Here is a 24594-nt window from a genome sequence, read left to right as displayed (position 1 = left end):
TATTACTATTAAGTAAGCTCAATAAAACTCATTGGTTCACCAAGTTGGACTTTGGTGGTATCAGTACTTTGGTCTGTGATGGGTTCCTTATCTGGAGTGAACAGAGGGGTATATTGAGTCTCCCCAGAAAAATTTTTGCAACAAAATATGAATGGAACTAAAACCAATCATTCTTGTGGTTGGGGATTTAGCTCAGTGGTAGAGCGCTTGCCTAGGAAGCGCAAGGCCCTGGGTTCGATCCCCAGCTCCGAAAAAAAAAAACAAAAAACAAAACCAATCATTCTTGCTGAGGTAACTCAGATACAGAAAGACAAATGTCCCATGTGCTCTGTCATCTGTGGATGTTAGCTTTGAATCTTCAGATATGTGCAGTAAAGTTGGAATACAATTTGAGGTCAGGAAATTAGTTAAGAGCCACAGAGAAGGGAATGCTTTTAAGAGAAGGGCAATAGAGTTCAGTGGCATAAAGGGTTAAAGGGGAATTATGGAACAGGAAAGGTTAAATTGTAGTAGAAGATGGGAAGGCAGGGTAGAGAACAGACACACACACACACACACACACACACACACACACACACACACACACACATTACAATATTAATGGAGTTACCCTATAAAGGGTCAACACTGGCTCTCTTACACTCCCCAGGCCACAACTCACTTTGACAGAAATGCTGAATTGTACCTGCGTATTTTCTGGACCATCTCTTCTACTTTCAGTGGGAAATCATTTTGTTTTCCAGTGATGGGGACTTTCCAATCCATTCTTCCAACTTGAAGCTACACTGGTCATCATGGTAGCCATTAACACAGGTGCTCCCTTTACAAGCTTTGAGATGCACCTCAAGAACAAAATACACACAAAATGCATAAGGGAAAATATTTTGGCAGTAGTGCATCACCTTGGTTATGTGTTCAAACAACAATATATATCAAAAGAGTAGATTAAGTAAAGCAGCATTAGTTTTCTCTTTAACTTGGATACTAGATAATGGGCCTCATTTTGTCTCCACTAGTAGTCCATCCCTTACAGTATACTAGAATTGCTTGAGAGCTTTTGAAAATGACTTTCTGTATCCAGCTTTCTTAAACCAGGGTATCTGAGGCTGGGACTCAGGATTGGTTTTATTTATTTGTTTGTTTGTTTGTTTGTTTGTTTTGAAGGCTCTCTGGCAACATTAGTGTGCAGTCAACACAGAGAAACAGTCCCCTGAGCTCTGGAATTTTCTGATTCCCTGACCTTAATGACAACTCTTGCAGGTCAGTCAGAGGCTGAGGTCTTGCATTCCAGAGTGTGTCCAGGGGATGCTGGCCCAAGAGTCACTCTGTGAGGAACAAGGCACCAGGCTTAGGGAATTGCCTGTGACTCACCTGGTGGGTGGAAACTGTGCTATCTGCCTAGTCATTGTAAGAATGCCAGCAGCACAGACACATCCTGGCAATGGACAGTCGACTTTCAGAGCAGTTGACGAGCTTTCAAGAATAGTCACATGCACACATATTTATGTATGAATTGAGGTTCTCGAGAGTAAGGCAGTCTTCTTTGCATCTCTTAGACCTAAAGGCCATCTATAAGCTTTTTACTTTCCATTCTTGGGGTCTAAGAAGAAGCCTGGGCCTTAGGGTAGGCCTGGGCCTTGGAGTAGGATTAATGGCATGTATCCCCCAAACCTCCTTGCTTCCTCCAGCAGTGTCAAGATTCACTCTCTTCTGCCCCTGAGTGTTCTCAGCACCACTCATGTTTCTCTAGGACCTATCCCGCCATCACTCCCTGTCTGTGTGGGTGACCACCCCACTTCTCCTTTCCTGTGACCCACAGGACTCTACACATCCACTCCTTTCCATCTTTCAAACATGCTTCTCCTTCTCTCAAGGCCCTACATGCTCTGTATCCAGAGATCGCTAGGCATATTTCACTCCTTCCAGCCCCAACCTGAACGGTCCTTTCACTGAGAACTCCTCCTCCAGCCTCGCTTTCCCCTGAAATTCTGTACCTTTAATCTACCAACCACTGGGGATGAGATGGCCCAGGGTGCTAGTTTACCATCCCCCTATTACTTCCATACTGTTCTCTCTCCTCCCTGGATGAACTCCTTTCTCTCCAGCTCCTTCTCCCTCTCTACCTTTCTTTTTTCACTTTTTTATTCCTTGGTGTTTCTTCCGATCCTTTCCCTGTTCCTTGTGATTTCAAAACACAGAGGCATCCAATTAACCTTTCCAAACACTCACCTCTGGCAACCACCACCAAAAAAGACACAAGCTCCTGGACTAGTAACGTCTATTTAGAAGAGAGATGATTTGTTTTCTTTCTTTTTTTTTTTTTTTTTTTTTTTTGGTTCTTTTTTCCGGAGCTGGGGACCGAACCCAGGGCCTTGCGCTTCCTAGGTAAGCGCTCTACCACTGAGCTAAATCCCCAGCCCCGAGATTTGTTTTCTTAACCAGCAAACAAGTGCTTTTGTGAACCTCACATCTTGGTTTGGGGGAACAGCTTCTACAAGGTCATGGAGGGACCCCAGCTCCCTCTCGCTTAAGGCATGAACACTCCTTGGAGCCTCATAGCCCTTGGCCAGATTCTCTGAACTCATCTGTAAATTGGAAAAGTGGAAGGGCATGAGACGGAACAAGGGGGTGATTTTTATAGGCCAGGATTAGACTGGGCAGAGCCTTCCATTCTCATTCCCTCTGCCATGTCTACTCAGTGCCTATTGTGTAGTTCAAGTTTTTGTAACTGACACAAGCTAAGGTCATCTTGGAAAAGGTAACCTCAGTTGAGAAAATGCCTGTAGGCAAGTCCTTTGGGGGAGGGGTGTTCTTGATTAATAATCTATGTGGGAGGGCCCAGACCACTGTGGGTGGTACCACTTGGGTGGTGGTCCACAGTTGTATAAAATGGCAGTCTGAGCAAGCCAGTAGGCAGTGCGTCCTGGTGGTCTCTACTTCATTTCTTGGGTCCAGGTTAGGGCCTTGAGTTCGTGTCCTGACTTCCCTTGATGATGGCATAGCCAATAAGCAGAATAAAACCCTTTCCCCCCAAGTCGCTTTTGGTTATAGTGCTTTATAGCAACAGAAAGCAAAGGAATACAGTGATCGGTATTACAGTGAAACAACAACACGGTCAATCAGAAAAGAGGAATACTCTGTTTAGTGGTGGACAACCACTAAGTAACTGATGTTGTTCTTCTGTTCTTTTGCTGGGTTCTCATGCCTACCTCCCACATCTCCAGCTCACACTGTATAAGCCCTGTGTTCACCAGGACACCTGTCCATCTGCTCACCAGGACACCTGTCCATCTGCTCACCAGGACACCTGTCCATCTCCTCACCAGGACACCTGTCCATCTGCTCACTGGGACACATATCTGTCTGTTCACCAGGACACCTATCTATCAATCCATCCATTCTTACCACCTTAGGCTGTCTTTCATCCTCACCTTTCTGAAGTCTGCTCAAATGACCAGATTGCATACTTACAATGTCTCCTGGAATCTGAACAGTGTTCCTTTGCAGCTTCTGTGGCACTGCCATTTGGCAATACCTTAAGCCTGATCAAAATCAAACAAGTTGATTTATCAGGCAGCTCCCCTTCTGTCTCCATCATCAATGCCTCATTTCACTGAGTTTTACTCATCATACACAAATGTCATCACCACCCTTACATGACTGGAGATGGCAAGAAATGAAGGAAGAACAGACACACAGACACACAGACACACAGACACACAGACAGAAAAGCTGAGGTGAGCTGAGCTAGTCAGATGGCTACTCTGATGGAGCTGCACCAATCATAGAACAAGCAAGAGCATCAGTGAGTTCCAGGTTTGATTGAAAGACCCAACCCAAAGAGTAAGGTAGAAGAGTCATGGAGGAAGACTTGGGATCTCACCCTCAGGTCTTTACAGATATTTGGACTCAAACATGCACACACATGCATACACACATGCATGCATGAGCATATGCATGAAAGAAAAAAAACTGGCAGAAAACTTGCACTCAGTTTTTTAATCTAAGGCTAATTGAATCCACAGATATGAATCACAGACAGAGAACCAGATGTTCCTTTATGAAAATTTTCAAATTAATTGATGAGATTCAAATAATTACAATTATTCTTCAAAACTCAAAATTTCTCTTCGGTCAGTGGGCGTCTCTTCAAGTCAACTTCTGAGTGTTTCTGATGTGATCTTGTGGGTCCTAAAAGCATCCCCAACTAGCTACCACAACAAAATAAAAACATCTTGTATGGTTCCCATCCCAGGCCAAGAAATGTCCATTTTTCTAGCATCCTTTAGGGAGAACTGGCACCTTAGGACCACGTCTTCATGCTAGGGATGCCATGACCCCTGGATAGGCCATTGCTTTTGAGCCTTGTCCAGAAAATCCAAGCATGTACACCACACACAACCAACATGCACACACTAGATGCCTTTTGCATGCATGCTACATCCCCAGAATGATATGTTTGTCCTCACTGCTAGTCTAAGTGAGCACAGCCCACTATCTGACATGCAGCAGCCTGCCTTAACGTTTAAAGGGCTTAGGGAGAAAGGGAAATAATTCTTCAATTCTATCAGAAAATCAATCTATGACTCCCTTCAGTGTTTGCTCTCTCTCTCCCGTCCCTCTCTCCCCTCCCTCTCTCCTTTTCTACCTCCCATTTTAGTTACGAAATGTCTGCTATGAAGATACCATATTTGATAGTCCATCTTGATTTTCAAAAAAAAAACCACCAAATAGTGTGTGTGTGTGTGTGTGTGTGTGTGTGTGTGTGTGTGTGTGTTGTGGGAAGTTCTGCTGCTGGAGATTCAGGCTGCTTCTCAGAAGAAAAGCCAGCCCATCCACATTTTGCCCTTACCCTGAAAGCTGGCTGCTTGCATGAACAGACTGAAGAATGCTCTGTACGGATCAATAACAATGCACCTCTTCATTAAGGGAACTAGCAAGCATGACCATGAATCCTAATGTTGGCTGAAATAACAGGCTATAAAAGAAGTGGAAGCGGTTTGGAAAGCACTAGATTAAGGAAGGATAAGAACCAGAAACATAGGATGGTTTCTGTGAGACAGGTCAATTCTCTGTCACGTTAACGGTAGCTGAAGAAAGACCGCTTTAAGACAATGTACTCAGAAAAGCCGGCCCAGCATCTAGGCACCGCACGGCAAATTCATGCAAAAGTTTTACATGCTTCAATGCACTATGCAAACAAACCAACTATATGATTATTAGATATTATTTAATTAAATTCAAAACTTCTTTTATAATTATCTTAGTCAAACCTATGTGCCCTTGCATGTCCTTTTCAAATAAAGGCACAGGAACTTGAGAGCACCCAGGCTGGCTGCCTCGGCGTGCTTACAGGGGCAGCAGGGGGATGACTGTGGCCATCCTCTTCACAAAAGAAAGAACTGGAGGTTGAAATGGGGCCAGCCTCCTGGACTTCCCACCAAGAGAAAGCACAGGGCACAGTCTTCATAGGCACACAAGTGCACACATGCCCTTCGTTGTTTACTGGAATTCAGGCTACAGGGAGTTTAAACAGAAAGGCAGCAGGTCTCCAGAAAGTTCTAGAGCGTGTATGCTGTAGTGGGGTACTAAGACCTTGAGGAGCCAAGTTGGGGGAGGGGCAGGAAAAATACGCGTGATGTGTCAGGGAAACTGAAAACAAATGAGAGAATTTTTTTTACAGACATAAACCAAAGAGAGGAATGTGGACGGACCTCCTGTGAGCCTCTAATTGTGCAGGTTTATAGTGGAAATCACAGCCACACTGAGCTATCCTAAGGAAGAGACTTCTTGGGTGGGATGGTGACGGTGATGAAGGACTTGTAAGGTATGTGGGGATGCTGTGGTTGTGGATGGGCTAATCTGGAGTCTTTCAGAACATCACTTTCTCCAGACTGGAATCTGACTTGTTTGGAACAGACCATTCTCAGGATGCCATGAGAGCGTCCCTCCCACCTCAATCAGCAGCAGCCACTGTCTGCTCTCACAGGGAGAGGTTCTCCATAGAATTTCCCTACAGTTATTGAGAGAGAATTGGTGAGTGTGGGACCCAGGACTCTGAAACAGAATCAGTTTACACAATTTACTCAAATTTCCTCTGTTGTGAGAGGAAAAGCAAAGTTAATGTTGGAAATCCTTGGCTTAGAAAACAGATTGCCTGTGCTTTTCCAATGCAATGCTAACATGAGAGACAATCAAGGCGAAGGGATGTGATCAAACCATGTTATATGAAATAATTAAATAAAAATAAATAAATAAAATTAAAAACATCCATGCCCATGCACACACAAAAACATACACACTTGCACATGCACGCAAAGATTACGATCGGGCAAAAGACTGCCTAAATTTTAAAATATGAACATCAGAAGTAAGTTTGCCTGGCCTCAGCAGCAGCTGCTCTACTTTGGTCCCGTCTCGCCCATTGTCTCTCTCCCTGTCTCCCTCTCACCTCTTCCTCTCCCTTCCTATTTTTCTCTCGCAGTTCAATTCAGTGTTTCAGAACCTTCTTTTCTTTCTTTCTTCCTTCCTTCCTTCCTTCCTTCCTTCCTTCCTTCCTTCCTTCCTTCCTTTCTCTCCCTCTTTCTTTCTTTCTTTCTTTCTTTCTTTCTTTCTTTCTTTCTTTCTTTCTTTCTTTCTTTCTGTCACAAAGAACATAAGTATGCTACCCACACTTATACTGTCAACATGAAGGTTCCTGTGCCCAGGGCAGTAGCCTCAGGAATGCAGTCTTCCTGTCACTACAGAAGAGCCCCAGAGATGTGGGCCGCGTGATACTGCACCTTACCTACTTGGGTTTGTGCCCTCAGCTACCTCTTAGTTCTACACTTCTGCAATCCACCCCCACCACCAGCTATTTCTCAGTTTTCTTGCCAGTGGCCATGAGGAGTTGCTGCCTAAGTTTCTGACTCCACAGTCCTGTTCTTGTGTCCTGTCTCCTGACTGGAGGCCTCATCTACCCACAGTCAGCAGAACTCAGTCCTCACAGGTCTAATAGTAATCAACAAACTGGGTTGTGACTACCATCCTTCGGGGTGGGGGAGAGTCTAAAGTCACCTCGTGTTGTGTCCTGGGCTCCGAGTATGTCAGGAATGTAGGGAAATAAACACAAACGGAGGAATTGTGATGTCAGAGCAATTAGAAGAATGCTCCAGAGAAAGGGCTCCTGTAGTTTCAGGAAGATTTCTTCAGTGTGTTTATAGCTAGAGAAAGCTGTCCTTTCACAGTAAAGGAAAACAAAACAACCACAAGGAAAAACAGAGCCAGTGAGAACCTGCAACTCTATTCACTGAAGTGATGAGCAAACAAAAGCTGTGCGTGAACGGGGGAGCAGCATTGGACTTTGGTTGAACACGCAAGATATTTAAAGCAAATCAAAATAATGTTATGCATAGATGCAGGGAGAGGAGTGGGTGTACCTCTTTGTGTGGCTGGAGAAGCCCTGGGTACGTAGGGCTTTCATTCTCAAGACTGTTTACAATGAGAGGAAGCTCAGAAGGTGAGCTGGGATAAAGCTGTCTCCCAAGCAGATCAAGTCCACCAGGACAGTTGGTGAAGCACAGTGATCCAGAAAAATGAACCACAGGTTGGAGGGGGAGGAAAAAAGGGATTGTGGCAAATCAGTCACTAAAACGGGTGCTACCAAGACCTCAGAAAAGAGAATAAACCATAGAAGATCAAGAGTGAATATCCCTGCTGTCCAGTGGGACGAACCATGAGCTCTGCTCCAGAGGACAATGTGCTGGAAAGAGGGTTTAAGGCAGTGGCTCTTAACCTGTGGGTCCTGACCCCCTACAGGGGTCGCATATCAGATATCCTGCAAATCCAAAATTTAGATTATGACTCATAACAGGAGCAGCACTGCAGTTATGAAATAGCAACAATATTACTTTACCATTATGGGGATCAGTACAGCATGAAGAACTGTACTAAAGGGTTGCAGCATTAGGAAGGTTGAGAACCACTGCCTTAGGGTATCTCAGTGCTCCGTATGCATGTGTATTGAAGAAGCTCTCTGTAAATTCCCAAGTCCAGCAGAAGAGCACAAAATGCCTCCCAACTGTTAAATCTGAGCAACCTATGGGGTTATTTGCTATTTATACTACCGATAGTTATGAGTTTCCTCATCTATAAAAAAGGGATAGACATAGCGATACCTCAGTTAAGGTTGGTGTGGGTTTTATAGGGCTTAGTGCCTGGAAAAGCAATGCCTGCAACCTTAATAAGCATTCTGTAAACAAGTGCCTAATAATTACAACCATCAATAACATCAACACTGGGGTCATCTAACTTGTAATATCTAATTTATGTGGGTGACTGTAGGCTAGGGTTGATGGGCTTTCTTTTTAGTTTAGGGTTCAGAGGAAGTGTCATCAAAGTCCACAAAATTTGCATAAACTGGGGCTGTAATAGAAAAGGCCATCCTTGTGGCTTAAATATGACAAGTGTGGGAAAATATCGCTTCTGTCTTAAACCTCTAATCCAGTACTCATGTGGGGGTATCAACACTCAAGTATGTTGTTTCTGATTTTTTCATATTTTACATTTTATTTATTCATTTTGCGTGTGAGGAGGGTAGAGGTTGAAAATGTGAAGTTCAGGGGACAACCCACAGAGGTTCATTCTCTCTTTCCACCATGGGGAGTCTGATTCACTGAGCGCTAGGCTGAAAAGAGAATCCATCAGGGATTGAACTGAGGTCATCAGATTTGGTGGCAGGCACCTTTGCCCTCTGCTATCTCTCTAGCCCTTCCTCATAGTTGATTGTGTATACTAATTATCATTTAATTAAAAAGCAGTGAGTTCTATTGTGATGTTTTATATTTACATATAACTTACATTGGTCATATTTCCCCATGTCACTCTCTTGTGCTCTTTTCCCTCCTACTGGCCTTTTCCTCTTCGTAAAGAGTCTTCCGTCTACTTTCATGCACAAGAGAGAAAACACACAGTATTTGCCTTTCTGAGTGTGGCTCCTTTCACTTAACATTATAATCTTCAGTTCCATTCAGTTTCCTGCTAACAACATGGCTTCATTCTTCCTCATGGCAGAATAACTCTTCATCGCATAAGTATATACCACATTTTGTCATGTGTAAATGAGTACGTAGGCTGACTTTTGTAACATAGCTATTGTGAATAGCGCCATAATCAACCCAAGAGTGAAGGTGTCTGTATCGCATGGTGGCTTTGATTCCTTTGGCTATATATCTAGATTTATCATGTGGTAGATCTACTTCCAGTTCAATCCCTGATGGGTTCTCTTTTTTAGCTTAGGGTTCAATGGAAAGCATGATCAAAGTCCCCTCTGGTGGAAGGGGAGAGCAGATTCCCATGGTTTATTTATATCATTTGTGTGTGTGCTTACATTCAAATGCCCATGTGCATATGAGGGTTTTCACCAAGGCCAGAAGAGGGCATTGGATCCCTAGGAGCTGAAGTAGCAGGAGCTTGTAGTGTGCTTGGCTTCTTACGTGGGGGCTAGGACCCGAACTCTCGTTTTCATGGTTGTCCAGCAAAGCCCTCTTAGCCACTGAACCCTCTCTCTAGCTCCCTGAGTTTAGTTTTTTAATTCGCTTGTTTTGACACAGACCTGTACTCTTTTCTGTGGTGGCTGCATTAATTAATATGCTCTTACTCTATATCTTAACAAATAAGTAATTTCCTGATACAGGCGTATCTGGGAGGTGCTGAGATATTCAATTTCTTTTACAGAGTAGAAGCCACTCCGTGGGAGGGAAGGCATGGTTTGATTTAGCATGGAAAATAGTAACACATTTGAGGGTAGAGCCTTTTGCTCTCCTTGTAAGCAATGAATGTTTCCCGTGCTGAACCTGTGGTCCGTTAAGCTCTAAGATGAGTTCATGTAGAAACTGTGTGGTCTGGTCTTCTCACAGCCCAGGTCGGAGCTTCCTTATGAAGATAGAAACTTCTCTCATCTTCACAGTAAGTGTTCAGCGAATACCTGGCCATACATTCTTGAGAGGCTGGAATGTATTCCCCTCCATTCTATGCAGAATAAACAGAGCAGTGCATGCTGATAAGGACTTGCTCTGGGCCCTAGCAGCAGGAATGCAGAGAGGGTGATGTGGTGAATCAGTATGGCAAGTCCACGGACGCTAAGCTCAGGGGGGAGGGAGGAGAGTGAGCTTCCACTCTGGCTACCCACCAGCTTTTGGTCCTTGCCCCTGCCTAGCAGTGTCTGCCTGTGTGAATAGCGAATGGTAAGACACTGATATGACAGCTGAAGCTGGCTCTCCGACAGTACATGGAAAGGACAAACTCCTAAAGGAGACTTCGGTCACCAGTCACAGCTCTGTGTTCCTTATATAATTAGCCGGCATTGGTTCTGACTGGTGGGTTATTTTAATGGTGGTATGTATCTCACACCTGTTGACACTGAAGTGCTTCATACTTATCATATTTGCCCCACGAACCAGATAACATCTTAGAGAACACCTCAAGGGCCCACTATTCACAGAACATGCTCAGGAATACTAAGGTATTTAGAATCTGAATGACTGCAACATGAAGGGGTTGGGGGTTGTTTGAGGAGGTGTGAGTCACAGATTAACTTAAGAAGCACACGGTTAAACAAACCTCATTGGGCCTCTGCTGCAGGACTTCTCAAAGCCTTTGTTGTGCATGTATGGGATTCCACGTGCATGTTTTGTGTTTATACTTTGGATTTCGTATCTGTTATATGTCTGCCCTGTGAGTGTGGGTCTGCTACGTGAGTGCTGGTTATGTGTGATGCCTTCTGCTTTACGGAGTATAAATGGGAAACCTCATCTACTCCTCAGATGTTCTTCTTAAACTGTATTTTCATTTGCTGCATTAAAAACAAATCAATGTACTTTTAGACCCGATGGAACAATTGCTTGCATCTATCTTTGGTCCTAAGGAATTTGTCTGGGTTTACATAGAAGACACATCTATAAGGTGCATGTAATTCTCTGTCAAACCCGTAGCCAACTTGAAAAGCATTCATCTGGAAACCGAGTGAGTAGGCCTTGACGTAAATAATGCATGGTCAGAATGCTAGTTCCTTAGACAGTGTTCCGAGAGAAACATGGCCCTAGTGCCAGGCATCGCTCACAGAATGCAGGCATTAGCTCTTACCACAAAGCAAATTACAGACAAGAACATTTTAGAAACTCCCATTTGGAAGTGGTCTCTGTTTTCATCTGTGTTTTAATTCTTTCTCTTAACTGTAATGTGGACATTGCACAATAGTTCCTAAAACCCCAAGACTCCCCACGTTCATTTCCAGTTCTCCAATCCCCTTAACAACAAGCCCAGTACCTTGACTTCCTCTCCTGGCTCATCTCACGGCACAGGCGCTTGCAGTTTTCTTTCCAGCCTTTCTAATCTCCCAGCAACACCCGAGGAAGCAATGAGGAACAGAGGCAACCCTGACCACTGCCAAGTCCCTCCACCCTGTGTCTATCTCCCCATTAAACTAACTGTGTGATTCTAAATCTGGCCCAGGAACCCATTGCTAACATTTTTTATAAGCTAATGGAAATTTCATTAACTCTGACTCCAAACAGCTTTGCTTTTAACCCAAACACATTCATTATAACTATTTTTTTAAGACCATCTCAAACCGATCAGAAACTTGACGCAGCTGATGAACTAGAAATGGACGAGAGAATGAATTCCACTTGGAAAAAAAAAATCCAGTTAATGTGCGAGCCAGAAGTCTTCAGAACACGGAGTATGTAGAGAAAAATAACAATTAAAATGTTTACGATGGTGAGACCAACATGTTGTCTAAGAGCAATAGAAACTGTTCCTCACCGTGGTGTAACTTCCTCTTAAGTTAGACTGCATTATCCAATCCTCCTGATGCTGAATTATATACTGTTCCTTATTCCTGTGTTATAGCTTAAAGGCCCGGAAATGTTAAGTGACTTGTCATGGCCAAATGGATGGGGTATGAGGTACATTCTACCCTGACAGGGAGGCTGTATTAAATTTCTGTCATTGCGTAACAAACTAGTCAGCAGGTTAGTGTCTTTAAACTAATACACTCATCATCCCATCATCCCGTCATCCCATCATCCCATCATCCCGTCAACCCATCATCCCATCATCCCATCATCCCATCATCCCATCATCCCGTCATCTCATCATCCCGTCATCCCGTAGCTTCTGTGGTCTAGAGTCAATAGTCACTGCTCAGAGTCATACAAGGGGCAGATCACGCACCGGCTGTTTCTAGAGTACATTTTATCTGGTCCCCTGGTCTTAGCTAAAGTTTATTCAGACTCTGTCAGATTGCCACAGTCCTCTATCATGTGGTACCAACTATTTCAAAACCAGAAAGAGACCTTTTTAGCTGGCTACAAGGGAGTCTAACAATTCAATCGGGGGTAGCTAGCCCGTTGTCTGTCCCGTATTCTGCTTGCTAAAAGCAGCTCAGGGTTCTGTGAACTCTCAGAAGGAAGGAGTTTCTACAACAGTGACTCACTAGGGTTCGCCTTTTCACTGTGCCTCTCTGTATACTAACATCCTGCTTCTGTTTTCTTTCTTTAGTTGATGACGATTATCTGCCTCACAGGAGCGTCAAAGCATCAAGCTGAAGTTAACTTGTATGCCTTTCCACTGAATTAAACTAGACAATATGGACCCATAATCCTGAGGTTTTCGTGTTTACAGACGATTGTGATTTCACTGTTGAGTAATTTGAGGTCAATATTAAATGAATTGCCAGTAAATGAGGAGTTTAGCTTAGCACTTGACTCTAAAGATCCATTTTCCTGTGGCCAATTTATGTATTAGTGAAGCTATTTTTAAATAGGTAGGGACATTTAAGAGTTGGGTTATTCCAGCTAGTAGGCCGCCAACAGACGGTGAATTTACAGTAGTACCAGGCAGAAGCGAGCCCCTTTATAAAGGTTGTTGTGACAGCCTCCAGAATGGATATTTATATTCTTCCAACTGCTCAGAGGCGGAACCATGGATGAGATCACTAAGGTTCAGCTCTTCTCAACGCAGAATTACAATGGCTCTGCCAAGCAAGTCCTTCTGGGTTACAAAAGGGAACATATACAAATTATTAGCAAAATATAAACCTTCATTACAAAGAAGCGTGGGATGACTCAGCAGTAGGAGGTAAGATCTGGCCTCAGCACAAGTCTTCGATGCACCCAGGCTCAGAAACAGCCAGTGTTGCTCCATTACTGTCGCTTCAGTCAAAACCACAGCAATTCATGGAGTGGCTGACCTCTGACCTTCTCTGTGGTCGTCTTATATGTTCTCTTCAACATAGGCTCTGGCTGAGTCAGTTAGCACAGCCTGGAACATAATTTCCCAATTTCTCCCGAAGACGATTGGTTTCCTCACTCACACTCTGCACAGGGTGGGAGTCAACTTCTGAGCCTGGTCTTCAGGTGACAGTGAGCTAACAGGAGCCTCTGCTGCTCCAGAGCGCCTCAGCACAGCTAACTAGTGATTGCAGTACAATGGCGGAAACCATGAGGGCCATTCAATTAAAAGGCGACGTGTAAGTAAGGGCCTTTACAGATGTCCCAGGCTGGGGAGAGGGCTCAGAGGATAAAGATGCTGGCTACCCAAGCATGACAAGCTGGCTTTGGATCTCCAGAACCCAGGTAAAAGCAGGGCACAAGTGTCTGTAACCTTGAACGGCTCTCTGGAGATCTCCCTTAGGGAAGTAGGGACAAGAGAATCTCCAGATGCAAGTGGAAAAGTGAAGACCAACACCCAGAAGCCGCTCTTAGATCTCCATGCATGCACCGCCCCCATACACATCATATGCTCACCCGTCTCTCCCTCCTCCTATTCCCATTCTCTCCCCCTCCCCTCCCCCTCCCCTCCTCTCTCCCTCCCTCTCTACCATGAAAGTATGTGTCCAGAAGCCGGCTGACTAGCTGCATGCCACAGAGAGCTCCTTCACCAGAAACTGAACATCCTGAATGAGTCCTTGACCCTGGATGTCCACTCTCTGAACCTATGAGGACATAGCTGACAAAGCCATCCATTCCTTGTTATCTTGTTCTGACTGCCTGTGTTAAATAACACAGTTCAAAAAGGGAGTGTTCTTCATAGAAAGAGAGAGGATCACTAAGGCCTAAAACTGAAACACAAGCTAGTGATTAAAAATGAGAGATGGAGAGAAGGAGAGTGAACGGTGGCAAGTCCCAGGAAGGTGAGAAGGACTAACCAGATCCAAAGATGCTGAGTAGGTGAAGGCAGAGGGAAAGCATTTTAAAAGACAAGAGTTAGCAACACTCGCAGTAGCAGTGAACAGAGGGATGGTTGCCGGGGTGAGGGTGGACAGGGAGGGATGCATGCTGGTCAGAGGGTGCAGGCTCTAGTTAGATGGGATGGATAAGTTCTCCCATCGACTGGAAACATAATCCGAGGGTAGATCTTATATATAACTATAAAAATGTGAGTATGAGAGATAAGAGGAACGTTCGCTTGCATGATCTAGTCATTTTACAGAGTAGCCGAATCAAAACAGTTTAAAAATCTCAGTCATCGCAGCAAGGAGGAGGTGTTCCGTTTGTTGTTGCGGTTGTTGTTTTCTAACCTTGGCCAAGCTAAAGGTTGCCATCCACCTTGTACCTGACAGAGTTAGCGGCATGAGGAGCTAGGATAAACAACTCTCAGGCAAGCTGCCTGGGAAAGGAAGAAAGAACTCGCTGCTGCCCGGCTGCTGTGCAGAGAGAAAAACACGGAAGGGTGAAGGGCTGGAGCGGACAGAGACCCAAGTGGCCAGGCACCACACGGGAAAAGCCAAACACTTTAAAAACGACAACGCAGCACATCTCAGCACCCTAACCATCAGGGAATCGGGTTCGCTATGGCCTGCATCCGCTCTAGTGAGAAAGACCTTCTAAAAATGCCTTCAGTTGAAATCAAATTCCATTACTGCCCTTCCCCTCCCTCTCTCCCTTCTCCCTCCATCACTCACTTCCCCCTCCCTCCCTCCCTTTCTTTTTCCCTCCCTCCCTCCCTTCCTTCCTTCCTTCCTTCCTTCCTTCCTTCCTTCCTTCCTGTTTTCTCCATCTACCACCCAAGTTAAGGGATGGCAGCTAGATGATCTGTGGGGACAAGGATGTGGTTGGTTTAGAATGTACTTAGGAATTATGCTGGGCTAGCAACGTGGTGGTGTTAGAAAGACTTTTTAGCAAAATGAATAATACACTGTCGAGCACGTAGAGAGATGGGGACACTCATACACTGTGGACAAAAGTAAATCGCCTTTTTTTTTTCAGAAAAATAAAAGATTCAGGACTCTCATATTATCCAACAATCCCTCTAGTACAGTGGCTCTCAACCTGTGGGTCCCTTTTAGCAGTCAAAGATCCTTTCACAGTGGTCACATATCAGATATCCTGCCTATCAGATATCTATGTTGCAATTTATAACAGTAGCAAAATAGCAGTTATGAAATAGCAACAAAATACTTTTTATGGTCAATAGGCCACAACCTGAACTGTATTAAAGGGTCATATAGCATTAGGATGGTTGGGAACCACTATACTAATATATTTAAAAGAAAAAAATTCAGTCTGCCAAGTAGACATGCATTCATGTTTGTTTAATTGTTCGTCATGAGCCACGCTGTACAGCCAACTAGGTGTTCCTCCAAGGGCGAGTGGGTGAAACTGTGATAGAAATATTCATGGGATAGTATTCGGCTACCAAAAGAATAAAATGATATGATTGGCACTAAGACGGGTTGAACAGAGGACATTTTACTGAATGGAAGTAAGTCAGCAAGGAAAGGCAACACTGTATGTTCTCACTCACATGAGGAGGCCAAACAGTCTCTCAGAGACGAAGAGAACCGAATGGTGGTTACCAGGAGGGCTTGGGAAGGTGATGGAGGGAGGCTGATTAACAAACAGAGAAAGTGGGTAGAGGGTAACTTCAGACTTTCTAAGGTGTACGAGGGTACGGATATTTGAAAACAATTATACATTCCAACACAGTAGAGATTGCGAATGCTCCTAACCCGAGGAAATGATAAATATCTGTGGTGGTTTGAGTATGCTTGGCCCTGGGAGTGGCACTGTTTGGAGAAATGGCCTTGTTGGAGTAGGTGTGTCACTGTGGGCCTGGGCTTTAAGACCCTCATCCTAGCTGCCTGGAAGCCAGTCTTCTCCTAGCTGCCTTAGATGAAGATGTAGAGCTCTCAGCTCCTCCTGCACCATGCCTGCTTAGATGCTGCCATGCTCCTGTCTTGATTGTGGAAGTTGAGCAGAGATCAGGAAGATCCATCATCATGGGAGACATTTGCTTGTATTTAGACACTTCTGAGAAGATGCAGCATTTCAATGGATATGGATGTCCAAAAGTAAGCCATGATTGGAGTAGTGAGTTTTTTGTTTTTTTTTTTTTTTTCCGGAGCTGGGGACCGAACCCAGGGCCTTGCGCTTCCTAGGTAAGCGCTCTACCACTGAGCTAAATCCCCAGTCCCGGAGTAGTGAGTTTTTTAAGAAGGAAGCCGGTGACCTGGCTGCAGATGGAAAGGACAGGGGAGAAACAAACGCCTTCTGCTTCTGAGAGCAGAGACCCGTGAGGAAGGGGACATGGGCCAGCTCTCGGGAAGTTAGGGGAGTGTCTACTTCTTTTTCCTCTCTGAGTATGGAGTGATGGGAATGTTATCTTTGGTCCATCCTTCTTCAACACTCAAACATCCTGGGCGCCATAAGTGAAGAGTGGATGGCACTGTCGAAATACCACGAAATCATTTCTTCGTTACATGACAGAAGAATGTGCTTGGGACTTAACATTATAGAAACAGAAAGTGCAATCAAAAACCTTAGGCCTCTAAACTGCACAGTAAAAACATCTTATTTTTGTTTAAAGAAACATATTTATGAATATATTCATAGAAAAAGAAAGAAGCTGAAGAAGTATGGAAATATTAAAAGTTAGTCAATTGTCACTCAAAATGGCACAGGATATGCATAGGGACACTCACCTGTGCTATACATAGAAAGCAGAGAACAAGGTTGAGCATTTTCCTCTCTTGCTTTTCTCCTTGTCTTTTGAGATGGTCTGTTTCAGCTGGCCCAGAGGGACATCGAGCTGCCCAGCCAGCTCTGAGGTTACAAGCACCACGCCTGGCCTGGCCTTTTTGTGGGTGCTTGGGGATATGAATTCAGATCACTGTGCTTACGTGGCAGGCACTGCAGCCCCGAGTCATCGCCCCAGCCCTTTATACAAACTTGTAAGTTTTGAATAACAGGTGGATCTTTTTCCATAAATGTGTTCGTAAAAAAATTTAGGAATTACAATAGCAAAGATTTAGGGTGTTAGTGTTTTGAAAGTGCCAACATGTAACACCCGTGGATTCTTTATGACAGTGGGAACCGTCGAAATACCACGAAATCAAGTGGTTTGCGTTGGCACCGTGTTGCTCTCTTCCTCTCCCAAAAGGGAAGCAGGGAAGTATTAATTTGTTTGCACTTGCGTTATAATGATCTAGCCCCAGAAAGGAGCTCTGTAATTAAGACACTGCTCCGATTGCTTTTATTCATTTGAATGTGTTTCTATAGCAATGTGGAAGCTGTGTTTCCAGTTTTAAATGCTAGTGATTCAGTGTAACCTTGGGTGGGCCCCCTCCTGTCCTGGTTTTCTCCTGTGTTGACTGAGATTGATGGTCCAGCTCATGCTGTGCTGCGAAGATGATCTGACTAAATTAAATTAGATCTAGTGCAGCTGGGCAGCTGAAGGAGGCTGTGAGGGGGTGACTTCCCCAGGATCCTCTGCACTCTGGCTTTACTGCCAGCAGCCCACGCTAGCAGCAAAAGCTGGCTTCAACCACTGGCTTGTTCTCAACGCCCGCAAATGGCCGCACCACTTCTGCAGATGGCCCGTGAGGGCACGGCTCCTGCTTGGCAGTGATGGCTGGTGGTTTCCAGCCAGGCCCCAGAAGTTCAGGCTTAGTTTCTGAGAGCTGGTGGTGAGATGCGGCCACGGTGTCCTGTGATTATCCCTGTGGAGCCAGCAGCCACACTGAGATCAGCCCACCCCAGGCCCTGCCTGGACATGTTCTGGATGCCTCTTTAAACAAACTCGAATAATAAGATTTTACGTCTCTGAATACCAAAAGCACTTGAAGGTGATCTGGACTCAGCAGGCTGCCTATTTTTCCAAACAAATGGTTTATCACGGATTCTCTTAGCTAAAAAAGAAAGAGAGAAAGAAAGAAAGAAAGAAAGAAAGAAAGAAAGAAAGAAAGAAGAAAGAAAGAAAGAAAGAAAGAAAGAAAGAAAGAAAGAAAGGAAGGAAGGAAGGAAGGAAGAAAAAATAAAATATAAAATAAAGAGGGTTGGGAGAGGAGAAGTTGGAGAATAGAAGCAGAGAAGTCAGACATTTTTGTTGGGAACCTCGATAAGACACGCACATACCTCAGAGCAGAGCAGGATGCCCTGCTAGTCCGTGAGTTAGGAATTAGAGAGAAAGGCAGAACCAGGTCTCATGCACTAGGCACTGATGGTCTCTATCGGGGCGCATGGTAACAAACACAGGGAGAAAACCCTATTCCTATTGTATTGAGACAGAGTCTAATGTGTATCTCAGGATGGACTGAAACCCACTCTGTATCTGAGGATGACCTCTATGCCTGATCCTCCTGCCTCTACCTCCTGAGTGCTGTGGTATGGGCATGAGCCTCCCTCTCCAGTTTATGAGGTACTTCGTATAGAATCCATTGCTTAGTGCAATGGTTCTCAGCCTGTGAGTCGTGACCTCTTTGGGGTGCAAACAACTCTTTCACAGGAGTCACCTAAGACCATCGGGAAACACAGATATTTATAGTATGATTCATATAGGTAGCAAAATTGCAGTAATAAAGTAGCAACAAAAATTATTTTATGACTGGGGGTTACCACAGCATGAGGAAGGTTGATGGTAGCAAGCACTCTATTCACTGAGCTACACCTTCATATTCCAAAGATCAGAACTCATCATCAAAGGCTTGTCCTCACTTGGGTTTGACTTCTTTTTGTCGTTGTCATTGTTGCTGTTGTTGTAGTTTTCCAGGACTCACAGTTGAACTCAGGACCTTAGCAATGTCAGGTACTAAGGTATTATACCCTATTCTTCTTCTTAAGTGTCAAGGTCCCAGAAACATCAGCAGGGAAAACAGAGTGGGATTTGAATCCTATATGCGATCAGTCACTTTGCAAACCAGGGGAGTTAGTTAACCATTCAGGGACCCAAGTCACTTCCGGCTTCTATAAAGAGCACAGCAATCGTTGGTGACACCTGGACACACAGCCACTTACCTGGATTGTGTCCCTACTTTGTGCCTGAGGAGCCAGGCTTAGGGCTTCGTCGCTGACCGTTTGCTTCTCAAGACCCATGTGACCACTCCCGAGCATTGCTCAACAGAGACAAGACCAGGTTCCTCCCTCCATCCCATCCCTGGGGTCCACCCTTCCTCCACTGAGCAGATTGTAACCCTCGACCTCAATTCTGCGTCTTTACTCTGACAAGAGAAGAGACGATGATCTACTGCTGCTTCTTCATACTGGGCTTCCCCCCAAATCCTGCCTCCTTCATCCTCCTTCTCCTTCTCTTTCTCCTCATCTTCTCCCAACCAGCTCTCACCATCACCCTAGTTAATTACATTTTCCAGCACTTGGGGATTCTGAACTAATTTGCCATTCCTCTTCCTAGAATCCATCCCTAAGAGAGTCATATTCTACATGTGAAACAAATTTAGCCATTGTGCAAATGAGTTTTACGGCCAAATTCCTATTGCAAAACCTAACAGAGGCCAAGGGTGGGACTGGGAAAGTGAGGTCAGTGTGTCTGTGGCGCTCTGTGGTGCAGCAGAGAAGGAAGAAGCTATGATTCAATGAAGTCTGCTGGCCTGGGCATCCCGTGTGCTCAGCTCCAGCCTTAGAGTGCTTCCTGAGTTCTGTGGCCATGAGGAGCACGCTTTCTATGAGGTCAGGAGGCTGAGGCCAAGTTAGACATGCTAAACAATGGGGCTGAGGCCACTGTTCACTCAGCCTTCACAAATCTCACAGCCCACTTCACTAATTCATCAGTTCATCCTTTCTTGTAGAACCCAAGTTAGACTTAGCACTGTGGACAAACAACAACGCACAATCCGAGCCAACCCAGCAAACAGCTCAGATCTCTGAGCCATGGTCTCAGTATATCGCCTCATCATGTGAAGATTCTCATTAGAACATGGATTTGTCTCAGTGGTTTCTGACTGATGAACATCGCCGGAAATGAACATCATGGCTTCCTAGATGCCAACAGTACATAGCTATAGGTCTATGACATCTCTATGCAAACTGTGGAAGGACCCTGCCAGCAGATCATAGTCAGTGTCAACTCCATCCCACAGCTGACTGAAGCTTGGTGCCAGCCTCTAAGGCTTTGGGGCCTATCACTGACTTGTTGCCATTTTTCCATGGCTTATCCCACGAGTCTTGTTATTACCATGGATAATCGACTAAGTCCCCTTCATGCTACCTTCTGTGTCTGCTTCAGCCTCCTCTCCTGTTCACAGATCCTGGCCCTCTGTGAGATTCCCCATCTCATGACCTTGGCTTAACTCCCTATTTGGCTCCAGTCATATTGGGACTGACTTAGTGGCCCTTTCCCCTGCCCAGGCCCTCTCAGCCAAAGCAGCACCTCCGCTCTACTTCCCACCAGCACCCCCACCATTCTTCTCAAATGCAAGCTCTAAGCTGGGTCTCTGCAGCTGTTTCTAGGGCATGAGTGGTGCTCAGCTTTGGGTACCCATGAAACAATACCTTTCCTCCTCCTGGCGAGCCATGGGAGGACACAGTTCCCACTACAAAACAAAAGCAAAGAGCTCTCCCTTGTTTCCTAGATTTTTCTTCACAGGAGGCACTGAGCTCCAGAGTCAAAGTCCTCTGAGGCTAAACACATGTTATGCACCTTGTGTGCTTCTTACTGGTGATAATCACAAGCCAGTGGGCACAGCCAACAAGACTGAGCTTCTCTTTCATGGCAAGCCCCCTACTCATCCATGTTTCAAACCACTGCACCTCTGCGTGCCTCGAAGTTTGCTTACCTATCAGGACTGGAACAGGCCCTTCTCTTAGTAGAGAAATACAAGGCCATGCTAGTATCCCCAAAAGTATTTTTCCGTGAGGCTTCAGCAGGGGAGTTAAACATTTGATACAGAGAGTCAGGGGTCTTTTCTTGAATAGCAAATTGGCTGGCTCCTGGGTCTGGGGTGTGACCTGGCAAAAATGCTGGGCCACGGGGACCTCATTTTCCAGATATAATCTGGAAAGGGTGGGATGAAGGCAGAGAAGGGGCACCCCTCCCTCCTTCCAGGGAGGTCTATCTAGCAACAGTGGCTGAGATTTTCCTCCACCTCTTCCTTGGTTAGAGTCCAAATCTGGTTACCAAATATCTGGAACCTTCAGCCAAAAGACCATTTGGCCTTGAAGACTCATTTTTATCTTCAGGGATCTCCCTTCCCCAGGCCTCCACTTGGCCTGCCCTCATTGGAGGAACTGAACAAACACAGCGAAGCGTCTCTCCACCAGCTGCAGCCTGGGGCTTGCAGGCTATTTTGACTCCTGCTATGAATCAGAATGGAATTATGAATAATTTGTCGGAGGCTTGTTGCGTCTTGTTCCAGCCTTTCTTTAGCTCAGCTTTCCTTGTTCAGTTTTTCAAGTCCTCGAATGTCTGATTTTTTCAAAGGCTTCAGGGGTAGCAAGCATTACAGGGATCTGGCTTCTCCAGGCTAACATCTCAGCAAACCCTCCAATTTACTGTGCCACATGTGGGAAAGGAAGGGAACAGGCAGGGCAGAGGCCAGCGCGGCATCTCTCTGACAAGCGGGTTAAGTGACTGTGTGTCCTAGCGTGCTTTATACTGAGAGCCAAGGCCAAGTGGTTTTCCACACTCACCTCTGCAGCCATTTGCATGCCCATCTTGCTCACACACGCAAACTTTTTATGAAAAGCAACTATTAGCAAAGTTTGGGGGAAATGTTAAAATATATTTTCCTCAAAGAAAATATTAAACAACCAGGCTCCACAGTGCAGGATCTTGTACAAATGATCATCTATACATAATCAGACTCTACCTCAGGAAGTGTTTAAATAAAATGAGAGAAGCACACTCTCCTGAGATGCCCCTAACTGAGGGCTGAAGGCTCCCGAGAGCTTTCTGGCAGGAGAGCTATCCCAGGGAACTGCTTGAGTTTCTTCTGAGACAATCAAGTGACGTTCAAGGTGCCTTGAAGAAAAATACAATTTGCTGTTTGCTCTTCTTCCCTGAGGACCTTGCTTCCACCCCGGGGCTCACAGTAAGCCTGTGGGGGTGTGTGGGGGAGGAAACACCTTCTGCTCACTTGCAGGTGTGCTGGGAGCCTGAGCCCGGCGGAATGGAAGAACAGGAAGCTCCTCTCCAAAGACTGAGCATAAACACACCCATGGGTGAAAGAACGGGAAACGTGTCCACCCATTTTCATATCCGGGCCTCCACACTGGACCCTCACAGGCCCTAAGGGGAGGATTGTGCATCAAGCTGTTCAGCTAGTATGAAATTCTCTTTCAACTCCCCCAAGCCTTAGGAGAATCATCTTCCTGTACTCTTGGAACTTGCTAAGTCCTTTTAAAATCATGAGTCTCCCTCTGAAACGATCACTGCAAGCCTTTACCACCAAACTGCATTAAACTTGATCCCCATTCAGTGAGAGGTCAGAACAGAAGAGCACCCATAAGCATCAGCCTTGTGGGGGTCATGGACTGCTGGGCCCACTCATTCCTGGGGCGCAAGCAGCCTGGGAAAGGGGGCAGCCAAGCCTGCGGTCTGGATGAGACCAGGATGCTGAGAATCTGACTGCATCGCTTTCTAGCGTCATCGTTGCTGTCGTCGTCGTCGTCATAGTCGTTGTCATAGTCATAGTCGTCATCTGGACAGCTCTCTTCCGGCTTGGGCTTCCCTTTCCTCCATCTATGACTGAGAAAATGATAGAAAGTCCTTCGGCGGGCACTATAAGAGTCAAATAGGGCTCCATATTCTCGCCTAAGTAACTTTATATATGCAATTGCACTTTGGTCCTCACAATAAGCCTTTGAGGAAAGTGCTATTGTCACATTTTAACAATTTTAACCAGGAAACCGAGATAGAGTGTGGCTACTGGCCTGAGGCCCTCATTTAATCAACTTCAATCCCAGAATGTCTGACTCTGGGGCAAACCTGAACACCCTGACTTGCTTCCCCCAAACCCCTCTCTTTCTGGTTCATTACTGATATTCTCCTTGCTTTATTGATAGCTGCTAGAGCCAAATGGATGGCGGGTGGGGTGGTGGTGAACTCGTTTCTTCATGAAGGTTTACTGAGCACAAGTTACACTCACTCTTCTGGGGCTAGGCCGTGAAGAGGGAAGGGAAGTCATGCAGCCTGTGTCTAAGGAAGGTTTGCTATCAATAGGAAGGGAGGAGAGAGGGAGGGATGGAGGGAGGGAGGGAGGAAGGTAGAGAGGCTTGTTGGATAAAAAGAACTAGGTAGAGGGGAGAGCAGAGGAAGGCAGAGCAGGTGGAGACCGGGAAGAACTGAACTCTCTAGAAGCAATGGTGGGCTTTGAACACACTAACAGTCCTATGTGTGCTCAGCTTTTGTGATAACCTGAACAAGCTGAGGCCCAGAGAACTCCAATAGCAAGTCTAGTTCCTCAGCAGGACGTCGGGGAAGGACTTGGGTCTGCTACCTAGCCCTGAAGCCTAGGCTATCTACTCTGCACCGCCATCTGCCTGAGATGGAGGTTGTTGAAGGCTAGGTCTTCAAGAGCCTGAATGCTGCACTTAGGAGCTTGAGTTTTATTCCCCAATGAATGAAAATACCCACAATGCCCCTCTGCTCTTTTAGGGCAGGAGGTAAATCCTGCAGGTGTCTCTCTCTATGCACCCCCCATCCCCCAGCAGTGGACAGAGCACCAGTGAACTGTGTGTTTTCTTTTATGCGAGCAAAGAACCTGGATGGGCTGCACCTGCAGCCCCTGCTATGTCCCACACATGAAAGGATCAAAGCCCTGAGCTGGTCTTCAGACTATAATTTAAGATAATTAAGGTTTTTTTTAACCTAAATTACATTTTAACATTTCATAACAGAGCTGTCAAGATCCTATCTATCAAAAACTCTATCAAGCAAACAAAGGGGGATAATTATATTTTCAGACACAGGCAGCCATCGCTCTGTACAGTTTCTCATTAGAGATGTCTGTCTTCCTTCACACTCTCGTTTCCAAATGTCCTTCATCTACTCCCACCCACCCCTGGAGTCAGAGACTCAACACTCTTGGAAAGTGAGTCAAGGCAGTGTAATGCTATGGCAGGGCTACTCAAAACAGGGATTTTAGTTACAACACTATCAGTAGGAAAGCTCTCCTCCTGGGCCAGGGCATCGTGTCCTGCAAATATAACTAGGGATGCCAAAAAGGCCAGTGTGCCACACTCCTCAAATGGGGAAAATGAAGCGCCAAAAACTTCCTACTTGAGCTGAATTTGCCTTGTCTCATCTCAATGAGACAGTTTGATCTAAGATTTCCTCTGAGATATCCAGGGAATGCTAAGTACCTGAATAGTTCATTCTTTT

The 24594-nt window shown here is 45.4% G+C and overlaps 1 long non-coding RNA gene across 11 annotated transcripts in view; it reads right to left on the bottom strand.

The window, feature by feature from the left end:
- The window catches only part of LOC120103546 (uncharacterized), a 103924-nt gene that overhangs the window by 11870 nt on the left and 67460 nt on the right, over positions 1 to 24594 (bottom strand). For 2 of the 11 annotated variants that reach the window (XR_015622441.1, XR_015622437.1), the window contains one exon: positions 686 to 842. The exons of 3 other annotated variants lie outside the window; for them this stretch is intronic. This is a non-coding gene — a long non-coding RNA (uncharacterized LOC120103546). Of the gene's footprint in view, positions 1 to 661; positions 843 to 8838; positions 8920 to 11304; positions 11470 to 21976; positions 22960 to 24594 lie in introns of those variants that run through there. 6 more of the 11 variants (XR_015622440.1, XR_015622435.1, XR_015622446.1 and 3 more) reach the window with 6 other exon arrangements.

Source organism: Rattus norvegicus, chromosome 6, assembly GCF_021556685.1.
Source record: "Rattus norvegicus strain SHRSP/BbbUtx chromosome 6, alternate assembly SHRSP_T2T, whole genome shotgun sequence".
NCBI classification, from domain to species: domain Eukaryota; kingdom Metazoa; phylum Chordata; class Mammalia; order Rodentia; family Muridae; genus Rattus; species Rattus norvegicus.
This window is presented reverse-complemented; position numbering and strand designations above follow the sequence as displayed.